The sequence below is a fragment of the Gorilla gorilla genome, chromosome 8 (assembly GCF_029281585.2).
Source record: "Gorilla gorilla gorilla isolate KB3781 chromosome 8, NHGRI_mGorGor1-v2.1_pri, whole genome shotgun sequence".
Lineage (NCBI taxonomy): Eukaryota > Metazoa > Chordata > Mammalia > Primates > Hominidae > Gorilla > Gorilla gorilla.
This window is the reverse complement of record NC_073232.2, coordinates 94,612,797-94,633,175: the sequence shown is the minus strand read 5'-3', so window position 1 is coordinate 94,633,175 and position 20,379 is coordinate 94,612,797. Positions and strand designations below refer to the sequence as shown.

At 39.9% G+C, this 20,379-nt stretch overlaps 1 protein-coding gene across 8 annotated transcripts in view; it reads right to left on the bottom strand.

Moving 5' to 3' along the window:
* NRG3 (neuregulin 3) overlaps positions 1-20,379 on the bottom strand; it is a 1,121,069-nt gene that overhangs the window by 732,747 nt on the left and 367,943 nt on the right. The gene's annotated exons all lie outside the window — the stretch shown is intronic.

The window sequence follows — 20,379 nt, the reverse complement described above, 5'->3', positions numbered from 1 at the left end:
AGCCTTGTCTACCTTCTCTTGCCCATCCCTTGAGTAATTCAAGCCTAATTCAATCATCTCTATCTTGTATCCGTTTTTCTTTATTTTCTTCCCTCAGCCATCCATGTCTTTCTTTCCCACTGATGTACACCCACCTCCTGTTACTGCTACTGCAAAAGCTTATACATTGCTTTAATAAGTCCCCAGACTCATCGTTTTGGAAACCATCTTACAGACATTAACAAGACAAACATTGTTCTAGTGTCACATTTAAATTTTATTTTATTTTTTATACAAAGCAGGTAAGGAAGGATGCATGACCTAACTGGTGTTAATGATCTTGGATAAGACTCCAATCTTTGGTCCTTCCTATCCTCAACTATAAACTTTCAATTGTATCCAGCATTCCAGATAAAAATTAGGTTAGTGCTAAGATTCTTAATCAGCACAGTCCTAGGTGAATACTTTGGACAAGCTTTTTTAACTCTCTGAGCCTCTATTTACATATACAAAAATGGCAATTCAAACACCCTCCTCATCGGGTTCCTGAAAGGGAAAAAGCAGATCACATATAGAAGGCACACTGTGCCTAGCAGTCAGTAAGTACTCCATCCTAGTGTCACTTATTAAAATATCCCCACCTATGACCTGTGACACCGTATTTATTAAAAACAAACAGCATCAAGTAAGGAGTTCACAGATGCTGCATGTATCAGACCTGATTATTACCTAACACATTGTTTGAAGGAAACACTGAACCCTGAGAGCAGAGCAGTACACAGGCCAGACATTGGTAGTGACTAAATTTCTCATTTGTTCAGGTGGAAATAGGAGTAGCCAGAATGTAAAAGCTAAGAAAATACTGTGAGAACAAAATAAGTGTGCTTACAAGTCAGTAAAACAAGCAACAGAGCTAAATCTCTCTAGATACAAAATGTCAAGCAGAATGATCTCTTTTTCCAGGATGCAGCCATTTTTGCTAGAGTAGCGCTGAATACTTTAAGGTCCCAAATCGAAGCCTAAAACATGGGCATGTCAGGATTGTCACTACTATGTGACCTATCAACCAATCCTTGTCTGTGACACAATTTATGTTATTCCCTCCTCCCCTTTCAATAGTCAACTCAAATCTCACCTTTACTTTGATGACTACTGTATTAGTCCATTCTTGCATAGCTAGGAAGAAATACCTGAGGCTGGGTAAGTAATAAATAAAAGAGGTTTAGTTCGCTCATGGTTCTGCAGGCTTTCCAATCATGGCTCCAGCATTTGCTCCTGGTGAAGGCCTCAGGAAGCTTCCAATTATGGTGGAAGGCAAAGGGGGAGCAGGTGCATCACATGGTGAGAGCGGGAGTAAGAGAAAGAAGGGGGAGGTCTCTGTATTAGTGTCAGGCACAGGCCCCCAATCTGGCCCCAAAACGGGTCATAAACAAAATCTCAGCAGCATCATGACATGTTCGTGATGGCCATGATGCCCACGCTCAAGGTTGTGGATTTACTGGAATGAGGGCAAGGAACACCTGGCCCACCCAGGGCGGAAAACTGCTTAAAGGCGTTCCTAAACCACAAAAAAATAGCATGAGCGATCTGTGCCTTAAGGACATGTTCCCGCTGCAGATAACTAGCCAGAGCCCATCCCTTTGTTTCAGCCCATCCCTGTTTCCCATAAGGAATACTTTTAGTTAATCTATAATCTATAGAATCAATGCTTATCACTGGCTTGCTGTCAATAAATGTGTGGGTAAATCTGTCTTTGGGGCTCTCAGCTCTGAAGGCTGTCAGTCCCCTGATCCCACTCCACACTCTATATTTCTGTGTGTGTGTCTTTAATTCCTCTAGCGCCGCTGGGTTAAGGTCTCCACGACCGAGCTGGTCTCCGCAATTAGTCCATTTTCACACTGCTATAAAGAAATACCCAACACTGGGTAATTTATAAAGGAAAGAGGTTTAATTGACTCTCAGTTCCACATGGCTGGGGAGGCCTCAGGAAACTTACAATCATGGCAGAAGGGGAAGCAGGCACTGACCTTCTTCATATGGTGGCAGGAGACAGGAGAGTGAACGAGTGAAGGGGGTGGCGCCCCTTATAAAACCATCAGATCTCATGAGAACTAATTCAGGAGAACAGCGTGGAGGAAACCACCCCCATGATTCAATTACCTCCAGCTGGTTTCTCCCTTGACATGTGGGGATTATGAGGATTATGGGATTTGCATTTCAAGGTGAGATTTTGGGTGGGGACACAGCCAAACCATATCAGTCTCCAGCTCTTTTAAACAACTAGATCTCATGTGAACTGCAAGAGAGAGAACTCACTCATCACCAAGGGAATGGTATTAAGCCATTCATGAGCAACCTGCCCCATGATCCAAATACCTCCCACTAGGCCCCACTCACAGCACTGGTGATTACACTTCAACATGAGATTTCGAGGAAACAAATTTCCAAGCCTATCAACTCCAGATCTCTCTGCTCACTTACTTCACAGAACTCCTTTAGCACATGAAGGCTGTACAACATCATGTAGCACTTAATGTATACTGTGTTTTATTAGTCATTTATTGTGTCCTGCCTGTATGGGGGGGTCATGTTTCTCCAGCTCAGCTTAGGCTACCTTTTTAATAGATTTACTATCTCCCTAATTTTACTTAGTGAAATGGAGAAGACTAAAATGGTCTCTCTGTCACCAGTCACTACCACTCCAGTCCATTCTCACTCTGCTTCTCTAGCGATCTCAAACCAGAAATCTGATCCTGACATATTCCCACTGCAAATGCCATGGCTTAGAAGATAAATGGCAAACCTCTTGGTGACCCATTCATTGTCTTTACCCAACCTGTCATTGTCATGTTATTTCCCAGCATCTAATTCAAGATATAATTGAGATTTCCTGGAAAGTTGAAGGAATATGATGCCTCAGGCCTCTACTTAATCCAGGGGACATGTCACTTCTAAGAATCCCTTCCTGATGCTCCAAGAAAGACATGACTCTACTTCTATAATGCTGCACTTACAACTCTAGCTGCTTTGGCATTGTAAACGTCTCCCATGTGTTATTTGTACCACTATTATAGGTTCCACCAAAGCCAGGGCACCAAGTACAAACGCCAAACTCAGTGATTTTGCTAATTTCTTTAGGAGATACACAGATAAGGTGAATTACTAAGCCCTTTAGCCTGACTATGAAGATGTATAGCTTTTTGTTATGACTGAAAGAGCAATCCATTTATGAACCAACCCTGTCTAGGCAACTTTTCAGCCTTAGAAATGAATGTGTATTTTGTGGGACAGGGAATAGAAAGTATGGCATTATAGCAACAGGAAATACTTGGCTGCAGCCTGAATAACATTTATTTATTTTTATCTATTTATTTATTTATCAGTTTTTTTTTTTTAATAGAGACAAGGTCTTGCCCTGTCACCCAGGTTGGAGTGCAAAGGTGTAATCATATCTCATGGTAACTTCAAACTCCTGTCCTCAAGTGATCCTCCCTGCTCAGCCTCCTGAGTAGTTGGGACTATAGGTGTGCAGCACCATGCCTGGATAATATTTTTAAACAATTCTTGTAGACATAAGGTCTCACTATGTAGTTCAGGCTGGTCTCAAACTCTGGGGCTGATGCAATCCTCCCACCTCTGCCTTTCAAAGCTCTGGGATTACAGGCATGAGCCACCACACCCAGCTTAATTCATTGTTACGGAGTGGTCAGTGTTTGCAAACTCCATCCTAGTTGTTCTGCTGCCATTTTATTATACTACTTTTTACTTAATATTTCTTTTTCTAAGTTTGCCTATGGCTGTGTTTAACAAGATGATTACTACGGTGTGCCATCTAATTTATAATTAATAAAGAGGAGTGTAGGTGCTGGAATTTTCATAGACATCCTGAATTCAAGGTTACTCTGCACAGACTTGGTGTCAGGTGCACTGGGTCTTCCTAGATTGAGTAAACCAGGATTTTTTTCTCTTAATGACTCTGGCCCAAGGACTACTTGTCAAATGTATGCTAACATTTGACAAGTATTTTGGCAGGAAATTGCAGTGTGCATCTCCAAAAACACACAAAGGCCCTGAGAAGGATTGATTTTCAGTTTTAAATGGAAAGTGAACTGAAGTGAAAAAGATAACAACTTCTGTAAAATTGAACATTCAGATTTTCGATCAATGGCAGATGTTTTATTTGTCTGAAATTAACCCATGGTGACTGAAAAGCTCCCTTTCATATGGGGTTGCATTAATTCCATAAGGCCACAGAACAGGTCTGAGCTCTGGAATAATCCCAGAGACTGTCACACCCAGCACCCAACTTTCATCTTCCATTTCACAATTAGTTTCCTGGGGATATCAGTTTCAGGCCCAATCTGCACAATTCCTATCTTTCAATCCACAGCTGCTTTTGTTTCTAATTTCCCAAGTTCCAAGTAAAATTAAATATGTATCATTCTCAAAGTGGAAGACCTATGTTATGGTTGGTGTGAAATATACCCAGCATTAAATCCTGGATCTATCACAAGGGAGCTATGTGGCCATAAGACTGGCATTTCACACCTCCAACCTTCACATTCCTCATCTAAACTTTGAAGGACAGACAACTTCTCTCTTGGTTTGTTGTAACTGTTTGATAAGGCAACCTATAAACATATCCTTAACACACTGCCTGTTTGAATGCTGGCACTCGATGTGTCTTTTTCCTCAAATGTAACATTAGGACAATTTTGCATTATTGGGCAAAGCACTGAATTAATATCAAACAAGTAACTCCACCATTTGCCCTGCTGCACTAGGGCCTTTGTGCAATGATTGTTATTTAGTCTGTGTCATGAAAATCCATATGATAGATACAATAAGGATGCCTGCCTAATTTGTGAATTCATATTTTTCATTCCTCAAATGTCTACTTAGTATACAGCATACACAAATCCAATTTGCATGCCATATCCCTTGCAAAACTTCACAGGAGAATAATGGACTCTAATAAGAAAAATAAAATGATCAAATATAAAAATGTTGAGTCCTAATTATGAGTCATAGAAAACAGAGGACACCTTAAAATGATAAGGCCATAATTGAGCACAACTATTATCACCATCTATTCCCTAAGAACGTTCCATTCATGACCAATATAATTGAGAATGTCAATAAACTAGGTTGGAATAATTTTTAACTGATGCATTTTATTCTCGTACAGCACCTACAGCACTGCTGCATCTGGACAACTATTAAATAACAAAGCGGTTACAAAGAGAGATGACTACAAAACCTTGCTCTCTGTTAAAGGATGTGTGTTAGGCACTATCTGGGAAATAAATGGGGAGTATCTGGTAATTGATGAGTTTAGCCAGAGACTTATGCAAGATGCAGACACCAAGGAGGAGAGAGTTATCCACTCATGTAAGGCCCTGTAGTTAGCAGGTAATAGGGGTAGAATTTAAACTTAGATTTACCTAACTCCACTTCATTCCATATTAATACTATGCTTTTCAGGGCAAAGTGCAAGAAAATATGGTGATTTTATTTTGTTAGATAGACATCATAGGAAAAATCAGAATTTTTTTTTTTTTGAGACAAAATCTTGCTCTGTCACATAGGCTAAAGGGCAATGGTGTGATCTTGGCTCACTGCAACCTTCGTCTCCCAGGTTCAAGCAATCCTCCCACCTCATGCTCCTGAGTAGCTGGGATTACAGGCGCTCACCACCACATGGCTAATTTTCGTATATCTCTACAGATGGGGTTTCACCATGTTGGCCAGGCTGGTCTCGAACTCCTGACCTCAGGTGATTCACCTGCCTCAGCCTCCCAAAGTGCTGGGATTACAGGCATGAGCCACCACGCTCGGCCTATAATTCTTAATAACTTTTTTTTTGTATTTATAAATGTTTGCTAATCACTCCTACAAAAGACCTTAAAATTGTTTTAAATGTATCTCTTTATTTATTCACTCAACTAACATGAATTGAAGGCCTTTTATGAAACACACTGTAACCCACTGGCACAATATTGCATTCTGAACTCATTACAGCTGGATATGTAAAAGAAAGAAAAGGTATTTTTCTCCATTCTCCTTTCTTCCTTCTCTCTTCTCTTTCCCTTTCACTAGACCTTCCAGAGAGGTACGCAATTGTTTTTGGACTGATCGACTCTTTCATTCAAATATTTTCTGGCATTCAGGTTTTAAAAATAAATTTAAAAAATTTACATACATTCCAGGGTTCTAGCTCCTTTTGAGAATTTAAGACTATCTTGCAATCAGGTCCACAATTGGAGCTGAAGTCGCTGTTATAAAATCAGAGCAAATGGCATGAGAAGTAGTACTGGTTATAAACCATGTCGTCTACACATTGTCAACTGAGAAAAACAGCAATTCCACGGACCATGACCTCTGATTTATCTGGCCATCATTTGCAGGAAGTCATTTCCTAGAGAGTAGAAAAACATGCCTCTCATCATAGATAGAGACATAATGTTCCCTGCCTCTCTTTCTCTGTAAGAACTCAGCTATTGATTTTGCTGAATTTCTGGTCCTTCCCCTTCCATTGCCTAAAGGGTTCCAAATGCATTCTCTTAGTGATCATACACATTCCTTGTGAATCTGGAGAATATCCTTATTGTGTAAAGTTAGAAGATAGAAATAGAAGACATCAACATTCCCCAATTCAAAATTTTCAGGAGAATTAGGAAAATAAATCTGAATTTTATTCCCATAGTTGTCCCACAAAAACAGAAAGAGAAGGTAGAGCAGCAGGATAGAGAGCAAGAGTGTGAGCAAACACAGAGGTAGAGAAAGAGGGAGTGCAGGCCTGTGCCTCAGGACAGGAAGGAGGAGTAAAGCCTGACAAGACCAGACATAACTTCAGAACATCCAGCGTGACACCTGAAGAGGGCAGTGAGTCATACAAGAAAAAGAGCGTCCTGATTTTGTGGAGCACTCTACAGTATACAAAGCATTCAAAATAACATACATTGAAAGCAACAACAAAGCCATCGATTTGGGGGAAAGAAGGTAGATACATCTGAGTATTTTTAGACCACAGCAAGTGGATGAAGATGACGATGCACAGTATTTTTAAAGTAGATTTCATGTTTAGAAAAGTTTCAGATTTAAGCCAGGCACAGTGGCTCACGCCTGTAATCCCGGCACTTTAGGAGGCTGAGGCAGGTGGATCACGAGGTGAGGAGTTCGAGACCAGCCTGGCCAATATGGTGAAACCCCATCTCTACTAGAAATACAAAAATTAGCCAGGCACAGTGGCATGTGCCTATAGTCCCAGCTACTTGGGAGGCTGAGGCAGAAGAATCACTTGAACCCAGGAGGCGGAGGTTGCAGTGAGACGAGATTGCACCGCTGAACTCCAGCCTGGGTGACAGAGCGAGACTCCATCTCACAAAAAAAAAAAAAAAAGGAAATGTTTCAGATTTACTGAAAAAATGACCAGGTGTGGTGGCTCACGCCTGTGATCCCAGCAGTTTGGGAGGCTGAGGCAGGCAGATCACCTGAGGTCAGGAGTTTGAGACCACCCTGGACGACATGGTAAAACCCCATCTCTACTAAAAATACAAAAATTAGCCAGGTGTGGTTGGTGCATGCCTGTAATCCCAGCTACTTGGGAGGCTGAGGCAGGAGAATTGCTTGAACCCAGGAGGCAGAGGTTGCAGTGAGCTGAGATCATGACACTGCACTCCAGCCTGGGCAACAGAGCAAGACTCTGTGTTTTTTGTTTGTTTGTTTGTTTGTTTGTTTGTTTGTTTGTTTGTTTTTTTAAAAAAAAAGATTTACAGAAAAATTGAGAAAACAGTACAGAAGTTTTCCTCATACTCCACACCCAGCTTCCTCTATTATTTCCACCATAAAGTAAGATAAAATTGTATTACCTCCTACGTTAATATGGTGTATTTCCCACTGTGAATGAAAGAATATTGATAGGAAGTTATCAACTAAAGTCCACAGTCTATTCAGACTTCCTTCATTTTTACCCCATGTCCTTTTCTGTTCCAGGATCCCCTCCAGCATACCACGTTTAATTCCATTGTCGTGTTTCCTTAGCCTCCCCTTGGCTGTGTCAATTTCTCAGATTTTGCTTGTCTGTGATGACCTTGATGGTTTTAAAGAGTTCTGGTTCAGGTATTTTATAGGATGGCCCATGATTGGAATTTGTCTGGTGTTTTTCTCATAATTAGATTGGGTTTATGGGTTCCAGGAAGAAAGACTACAGATGTAAAGTGCCATTTTCATCATATCCTATCAAAGGTACATAATATCAGCATCACTTATGATTGTGAGTATTGACCTTGATTACCTGGCTGGGGTAGCGTTTGTCAGATTTTCCTACCATTTAGTTATTCCTTGTTCCTTCTTTCCCTGTGTACTCTTCAGGAAGGAGAAACAAGGTCACTATGTATAGCCAACACCTCAAGGACTGAATATCTACATAAATTACTGTAAATTCTTCTGCATGGCATATTGGTCTCTTTTTCTCATTTTTGTATTTATTCAATTACTTATTTATATCTGCATGGTCTCATCAACATTTGTCTTATACTTTCAGTTATAATACAAAACTACTTTATTTATTTTGTTGCTCAAATTTTTTCAGCTTTGGCCATTTGAAATACTTTTGTTGGCTCCTGTTTCCCTTTGATATCTAACAATCAGTGTGAGTTTTTTGTTTTTGTTTTGTGTGTGTGTGTGTGTGTGTGTGTATTTGTTTTGTTTTTAGCACTTCCTTGCTTTCTGGCAGTATAAGATGCTCCACGTTCATACAGGTAAATATATATTTCTTGCTTTAACCCTAGAATCATCCATCTCTCCAAGGAAACCAAGTTATTTTAATTGATGAATGGTATTACAAACCAAGCTCTGGGCACTGGGTGTGCTCACTGTCACTGAGGTCATCAGCTTTGTAGTTGGCAAAGCACTGTAGAACTGCCAAAGTGTGGATTCCACCCATTATTACACTGCAACCTGATCACAGTTCTCAGGAGTACTGTGCCCCTGTTGTGCCCACTCAGGAAATTAGGTTCTGGGAGGTTAACACCAAGTCCAAGGTATCAAATCTAGTTTACGTTAAAGTGAATTAAATGTTTATAAGATGTTTCTCAAGTTTCACTGTACTAGATCCTGGCTTATAATAGTAAGTGAGCATATCTGGAACCTTCCATTCTTAATCTTACAATCTGATTTCCAAGATAGAATTTAAAAATATAAGTACATATGTCAATATTCTAAAAATGGTTGGTCCTTTAAAGGAAAAGAACCCAGCACTGGAAGAGTGAATGACAGGAGCAGCGACTCACAACAGACAGGGGTAGAGGGGGCTCCGTGAAAAACTGTGAATGTGATATTTCAGTTGAGATCTTGAAATAGTGAAAGCTGGGTAATGAACGGGAGCTGTTTTTCAGAGACAGACAAGTATATAAGTAACAAATGCAAAATACATTGAATTGGAAAGAAGCTTGGCATGTTCAAGAAACTAAAATAAGATCATGAAGGTAGAATGTAAAGGGGTGGATTATCGTATGCAAGAATGGTGAGGTTTAGGCACAGCCAGATGAACCAATACTTGTAGGATAACCGAGGTAAGAATTTTTATTTTATCTTATTAGCTATGGAATGACACTAAAGTTTTAAAGCAGGGGAATCAAATGATAAAATATAGGATCTAAACACATTATTTTGACTTATGTGTGGTGAATGAATAGGCAAAGTGGCTAGAATGAATTGAAGACTGATTAGAAAAATATTTGTGCTTTTGAGTAAGGTGATGGTGGCTGAGTCTGGTGTGTTTGAAGTGAGAATGAAAAGAAATGGAAGGATTGGAGAAGAGCTATTTATAAGGTAGCATAAAAGGTGGGAGAGTGAGCTCGAAAGAAAAATTAGTGAGACTGTTGAGCAGGACTGACAGCTCAGTTAGAGATGACCTGAATGTATGTCATAAACAATACAGCCAAGCTCCCCCATTGTGTGATTGTCTACAACTTTTTGGTTGTCAATGTGGAGAACGGTGATAGGAAGGTTCATCTTGTGGGTTTGAAGTAGGAAGAGAGCAACTAATGTTGGAATCATGGCATCCAAGCAGAAGTGAAAGAAAAGTGGTGCTCCCAGGGAGCTAAGTGTTGGGGGAAATTGGGAGTTTCGTGACGTCAGAGAATATGGGAGGTATTTGAACTAACCAGATAGTAACAGAGGGTGTTTGATAAACAAATGGAGCATTTTAACATGGAATATTAGAGCTGATATAGTTGTTGGTATTGGGAAATTCCAAGGTGTGATGATAAAATGTGTGGCTTAGACGAAGCGAAGAAGGTGGTTGGAGATGAGGAGGCAAACGGAATGAGAGATCGGGGTGTTGGATGAAGTGATTCTGTGGATGCTGAAGTCTGTTATGCTAATGACTGTAGTTGCAGTAGCGAAGGTGGCTTTGGGCGATGTTCTAGTCTTTAATGACTGAGGACTGAGAACATCCACGGCTTAGTGGCTGAAAGAAGTCAGAAGCGAGAAAGTAATACAGCCAGGTGTGAAACTCAATGGAGCAAGCTGGAGCCAGAGGCATTATTCTGTACCCACTATTTTAAGATCATTATTAGTTTTTGGTACTGATTATACTCTCCAATCCAGAAACCTTGAATAGAAAAACTGAGGGCTCACAGATAAATCTTAAGGAAAAATTTTAAATCCTTCAGCCTAGGCAGTTAGCTATTCTATACCACCATACTTTGGAAACAGAAAAAAAAAGTGAATCCAAATCCTCATTTTATTAATATCATTAGGAGCAATACTGTACCAGATATGTCACACAAGTTTTCTGAATCTCAGTGTCCTCATTTGTAATACAGTGCTAAAAATACTCATCACACAGAGGTTTTTATGAGAATCACATAGAAATAGGCATGGAAAGTACCTAGCATAGAACTGAACTTTTCCAATGCCTCTGTTTTCCCATGTATAAATGGGATTAATAATAGTATCCATATCATAGAAAATTTGTGAAGACCAGCTGAGCCAATGTAGGTAAAGGTTTCAGATCAGCACTTGGCACAAGGTGAAATTTATATCATCAGCACTGGCTATTTTTATCACTAAAGCAAACACAAGGGAAAAAAAAATTTTGTACCCAATTGAGCAATGTTTGTGTTGAAATCATTTGTCTTCATTCATGGATTTAAATAATTTTTCAGCAAGAACTCTGTGATCCTCTCTTCAAGGCAATTAATTAAATGGATAGAGAAAAGGGGTCTTGAGAATCTGAATCTCTGTGTTTGGCCCCTGAGCTGGTTGGGAGCCCACAGAAGGCCTCAGTCTCTGAGTCTTGCCTCTCTGTCCACAGCACCATGCAGGGCAGGCTGGGTGGGGGCGATGCCTTCCAGAAAAAGCCACAAGCCCCTGATGGGCAGTGTGGTGGGGAGGGGCAATGCCCCTCACCCCACACCATTGCTCAGGGGCCTTCTTTTGGAGCCAGTCCTCCTTACCTCTGCCAGAGAGTTGTCAGGACAAGAAGCCCCCCACAGGGAGACTGCACTGCCAGAAAGCACCCAGGCCTGCAGTGATTGGAGTTAATTGGCCTTTATTTAGTGTCAGTGCTGCTCTGATCTGCCTCATTAACCCCAGTGACCACATGGTGCTTTTTAATGAAGATCCCTACCTTGCCCAGTTCTCGATTTAAACAAAGCCACCTTTGAAAATCTCTAAATCCCACACTGATCAATTTCTACTTAGAAAAGAATCAAAGTGTTATCTGCTGGGTGGTCAGGAGCGGCACCAGGATCTACCACCTTCATGCTTCTCAGGCCAAGCAGGTGACAAGACTGTGGTCAGGATCACGAGGCAGTTCAAGACTCAAGGCAGGAGAGTGCAGCACTGAAGCCAGGCAGTCTGTGAGGGAATCCTGATTGTGATCACTCCCATGTGGAGTCAGAGCTGCATGAAAAGCCTTCTCGGTACCTGCAGGGCCACTGTAGATGAGGAGCTTCCTGTCGCTCAGCAGGACAATGGCTTTAGAGGATAAGATCCTTCTTAGGAAGCAAGATCCATGCTCTGTTAACAAGAGGAAGAGTCAGAGGGAAGAGGGGGAGGAGAAGCTCGGGGTCATCCCTCTAATGAGACACCCAGGAAGAGAAGGAACAGCTCCAAATTCCTATAGGCCCAATGGGTTGTTAGAGGTGAGGACTAAGGAAGCTTTAAGTGCCAGGGAGAATAGGATAGAGTGGAGAATACTTTCACCATTCATAGCCATGACATTCTTCGCCAGGTTTTTGTAGCAATGTAGGTCCAATGTCATCAGATTTTCAGGTATTTCAAGAGAGCCCAGGAATTCAGATTTGTGTAAAGTCTCTCAATTTTTATGCATTGGTGACTAATTCACTTTCTGTTGTTATTAAATACTTGCAAGCCAGAACGTTGTCAGTCAAATATACAAGACTGCCGATCAAATGCAGCTTGGCATCTGTCTTACTGAGGCCTCTGAGCTGCAACAGCAGACTCATGCCTTGGTTTTACCTCTTTTAATACAGCATCCGGTAAATACAGACTAGAGCCAGGCACCAGGCAAGGAGCTATGTAGTTGTGATCTGCCTTCAAGTGGCTTGTGACGTAGATGGGGAGTCTGGACAATTAAATGATCACTGCTATGTGATGTATGCAAGGACAGGAATTAGCAGGGTCTTTTAAAATGGTATAAAATTCAGTCCTAGACAGTCAAGCAAGGCTTCCTGGAAGCAGGGGTCAGGACCAACGTGGTCTTGGTATCTCAGCAGAAGTGATTCTGTTTTTTGAGACGGAGTTTCGCTCTTGTTGCCCAAGCTGGAGTGCAATGGCTCCATCTTGGCTCATTGCAATCTCCGCCTCCGGGTGTTCAAGTGATTCTCCTGCCTCAGCCTCCCAAGTAGCTGGAATTACAGGTGCCTGCCACCATGCCCAGATAATTTTTTTGTATTTTTAGTAGAGATGGGGTTTCACTATGTTGGCCAGGCTGGTCTCCAACTCCTGACCTCAGGCGATCCACCTGCCTCAGCCTCCCAAAGTGTATACTTCTTATTTCTATTGTCTTCATACCTAAATACATCCCAATAAAAGCCAAGCACAAAAATAAAAGTTAAACAAATAAAAATTTTTAAAAACCTTCCATATTGATATATTGATCCTCAATTTTTGTGGCATATTTTAGTTGTCCTGTCTTTAGTGAATACTTGTTTCAACTCCTGAAATTTTATTTCCTGGGTTATCTTTATAAACTACTAAAGTGTCAAATGTTATGAGATAATTCCACCTCAAGAACAGGAGTTTAGCTTCATTCACTGTGTGGCTCTGGGGGATAACAAGCCAGGACCTCTGGAGAGGAAGTACTTCTTATTCTGACGGGTCACCTGAGACCATTTCTACCATCGCTGTGGAGTTTATATTCACATTGGGCTTAGAGGGCGTCATTCATTTCTGCAGCAAATCTTTTTGGGTGCAAACTGCATTGCTGATAAGGTTACCACACTGACAAAAACGAATCAAGTGAAGGGTAAATTGATTTGAATCTTAACCTAAGCCAAATGTGATAGAAAAAGTTACTTTTGAAAAGACGAAAGAATGTATTGCAAAAGCCAGTAGTGTTCTGATAATGCTTCTCCATGTGCTTAGTAAACATAAGCATGCCTCTCAATTTCAGACTCAATCTATGTTTCCCACACCATTCAGAAGCAAGTGTGGGTTGTGTGTTTTTCCTCCAGAAAATGCTTATTTACAACTTTTTCCCACTTCTGGCAGACAAGTGGGTCAGGGTGTGGTTATTCATTATTTATTTTTTCTTTCTCACTCAGCAAATGTTTACTATTTATTTTCTTTTTCATTCAACAAATATCCAACAGTATTTGCTACTATGAGCCAAAAGCTGAACTTTTCAGTGTATAAACAACATCTAAATCCTAAAAGATGGTGGGGGGTGGGAAAAGAATCTCCATAAGTACCCTCTATTCCTGGTGACCAACTGGGGTAGTGGCCGGTGCAAATGAGTCTGCTTAGCAAGCACAGCAAAAAGGGAAGTGAATATCCAGCTCTATTCTCACATGGAAATCCACATGAATTCAATAGCCCTTCATTGAACATCTGTCTACTGGATGTAATGTCCTGTGCAGGGAGCTGGAAGGCCATATAAAGGCTCTTCCCCAAGGAGTTTACAATCTAGGAAAAAAAGATAACGACATGTACATAAATAAATAAAATACCAAATACAGAGATATGGGGCCAAAAAGAAACCTAAAATAAAGACCTTTACTTAATAGTTTCAGAGAGGACAGACTTATGCTTGATCATAGAGGATTACAAAAGGCATCAAGGGTCTGGTAGCATTTGTTCTGGGTCTTGTGAATGGCAGGTAGGATTTTAATGGAGGTGGAAGGAAAGCACAATTCTAGAAAGTAAGGAAAGCACGGTGGGGAAGGGAGACATCAGTACTGACTATTATACTGAGACTTGCAGACAAGCCCGGAAACACAAACCGGGACTATTGAGGGCCTGATTAAAATTGTTAGGCAATATAGAATGCAAATATGAATATGAAACAGCTTAGTAACATAAACTAAGCTTTGTTTTACAATAATTTGACTGCTGTGTACAGAATGTACTGGAAGCAAGTGATCCAACAGCAGGGAGACCACTTAAAATGATGATGATCATAACTAATATTAAAACAAAGACAGTAATGGAAGCACTTATGTTGCACTTACCAAGGGCCAGGAATTATTTTAAGCATTTTTGCATGTAGTAACATATTGACCCCTCCCATTCATCCAAAAAATAGATACTATTATTATCCCCACTTCACCAATAAGAAAGCTAAAACCAACTTTACATGCAGATGGTCACCCAGCATGGAAGGCCAGAGAGAGGTCATGGACCAGGAAGGCAGGCAGACACTTGCTTCACCTCTCCACTCTGCTCTCTCATGGAGGAGCCAGTTCAACATCTTGGTGAGAAATGATGACAGCCTAAAACTGAGGAGTCACAGTGGGAATGGAGAGGGCAGAATTTACACACAGGGACTGGGAACAGAGGGAGTAGACAGAGGAGACCAAGAAGCTCTCACAAAGGTATAAATTGACATGCCACAGTGTAGAGGATTTCAAAAACAAAGAAATTATTCCAGAGAGTTAAATGGTACTGAAAAGTCAAAGCAGATTAGAATTTTGAAAGAGCTAGTGAACTGAATAAAAGGAATTCCCTGGTGCCTGTTAGGTCAGTAGTTTTAGAGCAGGGTTACGGTTATACATTGCAAGCAGTTAAGAGTGGATGAGTAATAAGAAAGATGGGCCATTGGACAGAGATGATTCTGTTCAAATTTTCATGGTAAAGAAATAATAAAATCAGAAATAAGATTATGTAAAATTCTGATGGAGTTAAGTAAATGATACCTTTGCTATTACTACTATTACTATTATTATTATTGTTATTGCTAGTTACCAAGGTAAACCATCTTTGCAGAGAAGTTAGGTAGAATGAAAATCAGCAGTAAATAGAAGAGAAAAGAAAACACATTTTGATTATTTAAAGAAGTATATGAATATATCTGAATGGGCAGTCTCAATGCTCATTATAAATTACTAGAAATATCCAAGTGGTAAGTACCCTAGAGGGGTACATTCAGACTCTGGTCTGAATTTTCAAGGATTCACTATAAGGTTTGGTTTAAGCATCACAAATTCCCATTTTAGAACAAGACAGATCCCTGTATTCTAATGTTTTTCTGGGTGAATTCGTATCAAGTATTAGATTTTGGTAGTTTGTGGATCATGAAGCAACTTGGACCCTGTAATGGACTGAAGGTTTGTGTCTCTCCAAACCCATATGTTGAAATTCCAACCCCCAAAAGGATGGCATAAGAAGGTGGGGCTTCTGGGAGGTAATTATGTCATCAGTAATAGTTCACATAAACAGAATTAGAGCCTTTATAACAGGAACCCCCAAGAGCTCTCTTATTCTCTTTCTAAGAGGGGACATGCGAGAAGGTGGCCGTCTGCAGCCCAGAAGAGAGCCCACACAGGAACCTGAACATGCTGGGTCCTTGCTCTCAAATTTCCCAGCCTCCAGAAGTGTGAAAAATAAATTTATTTGTTATGAGCTACCCACTCTATGGCACTTTGTTATAAGCCAAATTAACTAAGATATACCCTAACATCTGTATAGACAGCCCTTCATAAGGTGCATCCCACATGACACATGCTGAAATACGTTCACTGGATTGGGCAGACATGTTAGACCAGGTTTGCTGAGGAGAACAATGCCATAAGCAATGTTTCCCCTCACTTCCAAGGGCAACATCAAATTTTCAGCCTCCTTTTAATTTTCTGCAGCTGGCACTGCAGCTGAAGGGCCAACAGCATTACAATCATTTCTGACATTTCCTAGTCCTTTATAGCTTACGGCAGGTTTTCTCAGTTGCAACTTTAGCATACCTTATAACAGTTCTCTTATGTAGCCAAGGCAGAGGGTGTGATCCTATATTAGAGAAGTGGAAAACCAGGCTGAGAGATGTATTTCCTTGCTCAAGGCCATTCACATAGCAGGTGGGCCAGCATTCACACTCAGACCCAGTGACTCAGAACGCCTTACTCTCTGAAAAAAAAAAAACTCCCTCTAAATACCAGTTCCTTCTCTTTTGAGTAAAAGCAAAACATGCCATCTTGCGATTCAGACTAAGATAATTTCCCATTCTTTTTTTTCTGCTCTGTGTTTGACCTCTTAGACATATTTAACCCCTCTTTTGGTCAGAATTCAATTATTGAGATTTATATTCAGTTGTTTATGCCAAGGCATTAGCATATCCCAGATTTCACTGGTAACCAGGAAAGCAGTAGTTATACCGTTTGCCAAAAGAGTAGGTGCCCTCATTATTTATCTCCGTGAAAAAAGTTTGTTCAGATTTTTTCATCCTTCGTGTTTTCTCTTTAGTAAATAGTTATCCAGCTAAATTATTCATCACATCATCAGAGTGCTTCCTGGAGAAAATTCAAAAACATGTTATAATACCCTCAAGAAATGCATGTCAAAGTCTGAATGATTACTAAAGAACAAAAATGAGGCATATCAAGCGTTTTGCAGCATGTGAAAGCAAAATAGGCCAGTCTGGGAATGATCTAATATCACTGTCTTCAGAAAAGGGAGATGGTCACTGCCCCAAGTCTTTTCTTTTTAAAATAAACCAGCTAACACAGAAACTGCCTTTTACATATAAGTGTAGACTCCACAGAGTAAGTAGTTACATGCGAAAACTGCAAGGACACAGGGAGACTAACCTCAAAAATTTATTATCACAAGATCTGATCCTCTAGCTCTCATTCATATGTCATACTTTCCTGAGGAATAAATACCTGAGTGTTTCACAATATATGTTGAGTTAAAAAAAAAAAAACAAAACAAAAGACTGGGAAAAAATCAGGCTAATGCTACAATCATGGCATTTGCACAAATTTTTCAAAGTGTGAAGTAGGATAAATGTATTCTAACGTACCCAAGAGCAGGGCAAATTAGGGAACGCTGAAATAAATCGTTGATCAAAGGAGAATTTTATTAATGATTTCCAATATTTTTCAGATTTTCCTCATTCTTTATCTTCTCAAAAAAGAGAATTCCTGTGTGGTTAAATTCATGTCCTAGTTCTTAAGTTAGAAAACATCACACAAATAACAGTTGCTATTAATTGAATGTTTTTATTATGTTAGGTACTTATACTATTAGCAATTTTTAAAAAATATTGAAAACTAAGTGCCATGTTTCTCTTTTTATGGTTGTAGAAAGTGAATCTCAGAAAGGCAGAATAATCCATTCCAGATGATACTGCCCCTAAGAATAAATCCAAGATTTAAATCCATGTGTGTGTGGAATTTCCTCTGTGTCTGCTCTTTTCACCAACATATATAAGCCTTTTACATCAGGGGTCCCTAACCCTTGGGCCATGGACCTGTATTGGTCTTTGGCCTGTTAGGAATCAGGCTGCACAGCAGGAGGTGAGCTGCTGGTGAGTGAGCAAAGCTTCATCTGTATTTACAGCCACTCCCCATTGCTTGCATTAGCACCTGAGCTCCGTCTCCTGTCAGATGAGCCACAGCATTAGATTCTCACAGGAGTGCGAACCCTATTGTGAACTACACATGCGAGGGATCTAGGTTATGCTCTCCCTATGGGAATCTAATGCCTCGTAATCTGTCACTGCCTCCCATCCCCCACAGATGGAACCCTCTAGTTGCAGGAACACAAGCTCAGGGCTCCCACTGATTCTACATTATGTTGAGTTGTATAATTATTTCGTTATATGTTACAATGTAATGATAATATAAATAAAGTGCACAATAAATGTAATGCACTGGCTGGGCACGGTGGCTCACACCTGTAATCCTGGCACTTTGGGAGGCTGAGGAGGGCAGATTGACTGAGCTCAGGAGTTCGAGACCAGCCTGGGCAACAAGGTGAAACCCCGTCTCTACAAAAATACAAAAAATTAGCCAGGCATGGTGGTAGGCGTCTGTAGTCCCAGCTACTCAGGTGGCTGAAGCAGGAGAATTGCTTGAACCCAAGAGGCGGAAGTTGCAGTGAGCCGAGATCAAGCCACTGCACACCAGCCTGGGTGACAGAGCGAGACTCTGTCTCCAATCAATCAGTCAATCAATAATTGTAATGCACTTGAGTTATCCAGAAACCATCCCCCGCTCTCAGTACCCCCTGGCCTGTGAAAAAATTGTTACCCACAAAAATGATCCCTGGTGCCAAAATGGTTGTGGACCGTTGCTTTACATCATTATACATACTAATAGAACGCTTCTAAAGCAAAATACTTTTGAGAATTCAAAGTAGAGAAAAAAATTCAACAAAATAATTTAGATTGAGAAGACCACCTATTCCATTGTCCTTATTTTTCTCATTAGGCAATGGCACTCCAAAAAGATGAGGTCAACTACCCAAAAATAGTTCCAGAACCTAGGTCTCCAGACTTCTAATTCAATGCTCATTTTGCTCACTCCCTCATCTTTCTAAATTCTAGATTTCTCTTACAATCTACAGAGTTGATGCTATGGTTCTCATAAGTGCACTGAAGAATTTAACTGGTAGATTAAGTTAATAATCTTTTCAAAGAGCTCTGAAATTATCTGAGCTTCAGATAAAACGGCCATAATTAGGTTCCCTGCCAGTTGAACAGCACGAATGCTATTGTCACTGTCCAAGCCATAGGAAAGAGTTACAGGACAAAGGAAAAAAAATCACAATGGTGTCTTTCTAGACTTTTAGGTAAAATGCCTATTGATGATGAAAAGAACATAGGATTCTAAATTTCCTTCTCAGATCTCATTAAGCAACTGTCTGCACACCTTCTTTTTTGACTATTAATCTCCTTGAACTGATTCAGAAAAAGTATAGCATCATAATTAACATTTAAAAAAATTAGTCTAACAAAAATTTCCAGACAGATCTTTACCTCAAGCAGAAATTTCTCCTATTAAATGCTATCCTTGAAAATATCACTAAATCCTGCGTAGCAATTTCTCTCCTTTGCTGTATAATGATATAGCTATTGTACCCAAAAGGAAGAAATACACATTTTACTTACCATCACAGCTGACTTAGCAGTTTTCTCCAAGTTAAAAACTTCGTGTATCAGCTGGAAGTCAAGATCTATGTTTCTTTAAAAAATTAACTTGGGAAAGTTGGAGTAACTTATTTACTTAACCTTTATATAATCATGACAATTCAGACCGAAAGATAGTTATTTTCCTTCAGAATATGAATATATTGCTGCAATTTCTTCTAATTTCTAGGATCACTGTTGGAAAGGGTAAAGTCATTTTGAGTACTAATCACCAGGATTTGACTTAATTTTTATTTCTAAAAACCTTAAATTTTTTTCTTTAACTCTAGTATTATGAATTTTCATAAATATGTGCCTTCAGCTTGTCTTTTTAAAATTTTAAATTATGGTGGGGCACTTATATTGTAAATTTAAGTCATATTTTCTTTTATTATTTCTTTGATTATGTCTTCTCCATTTTCTGTTTATTTTCTGCTATTAGAGATATTTCTAGTTATCAGTAATTATCATGTTTCCAATATGTTTGCATTTACTAGAAGGCTGTTTGATTTTTTGCATATTTTGATTTTTGCATATTTACTAGAAGGCTGTTATATTTTTTACATATCCAGTATTTTTACTTCTGGTTTGATTTCATGTTCTGACAACATATCACTTTAACTTTGGAGTGGGTCTCTTTTACATGCAGTAAAAGTTGTATGAAGGAAATGTGTGAAGCTCAGCAAAGCCCCTGCAACACAGTGCACAACAAAATTTTATGGAAGGAAATAAGTACACAATGCTTTCTGTTTGAGAGTTTTGCTTTGTTTGCTTTTCTTAAGGCTCAAGTAGGTTCAACCTGAGGC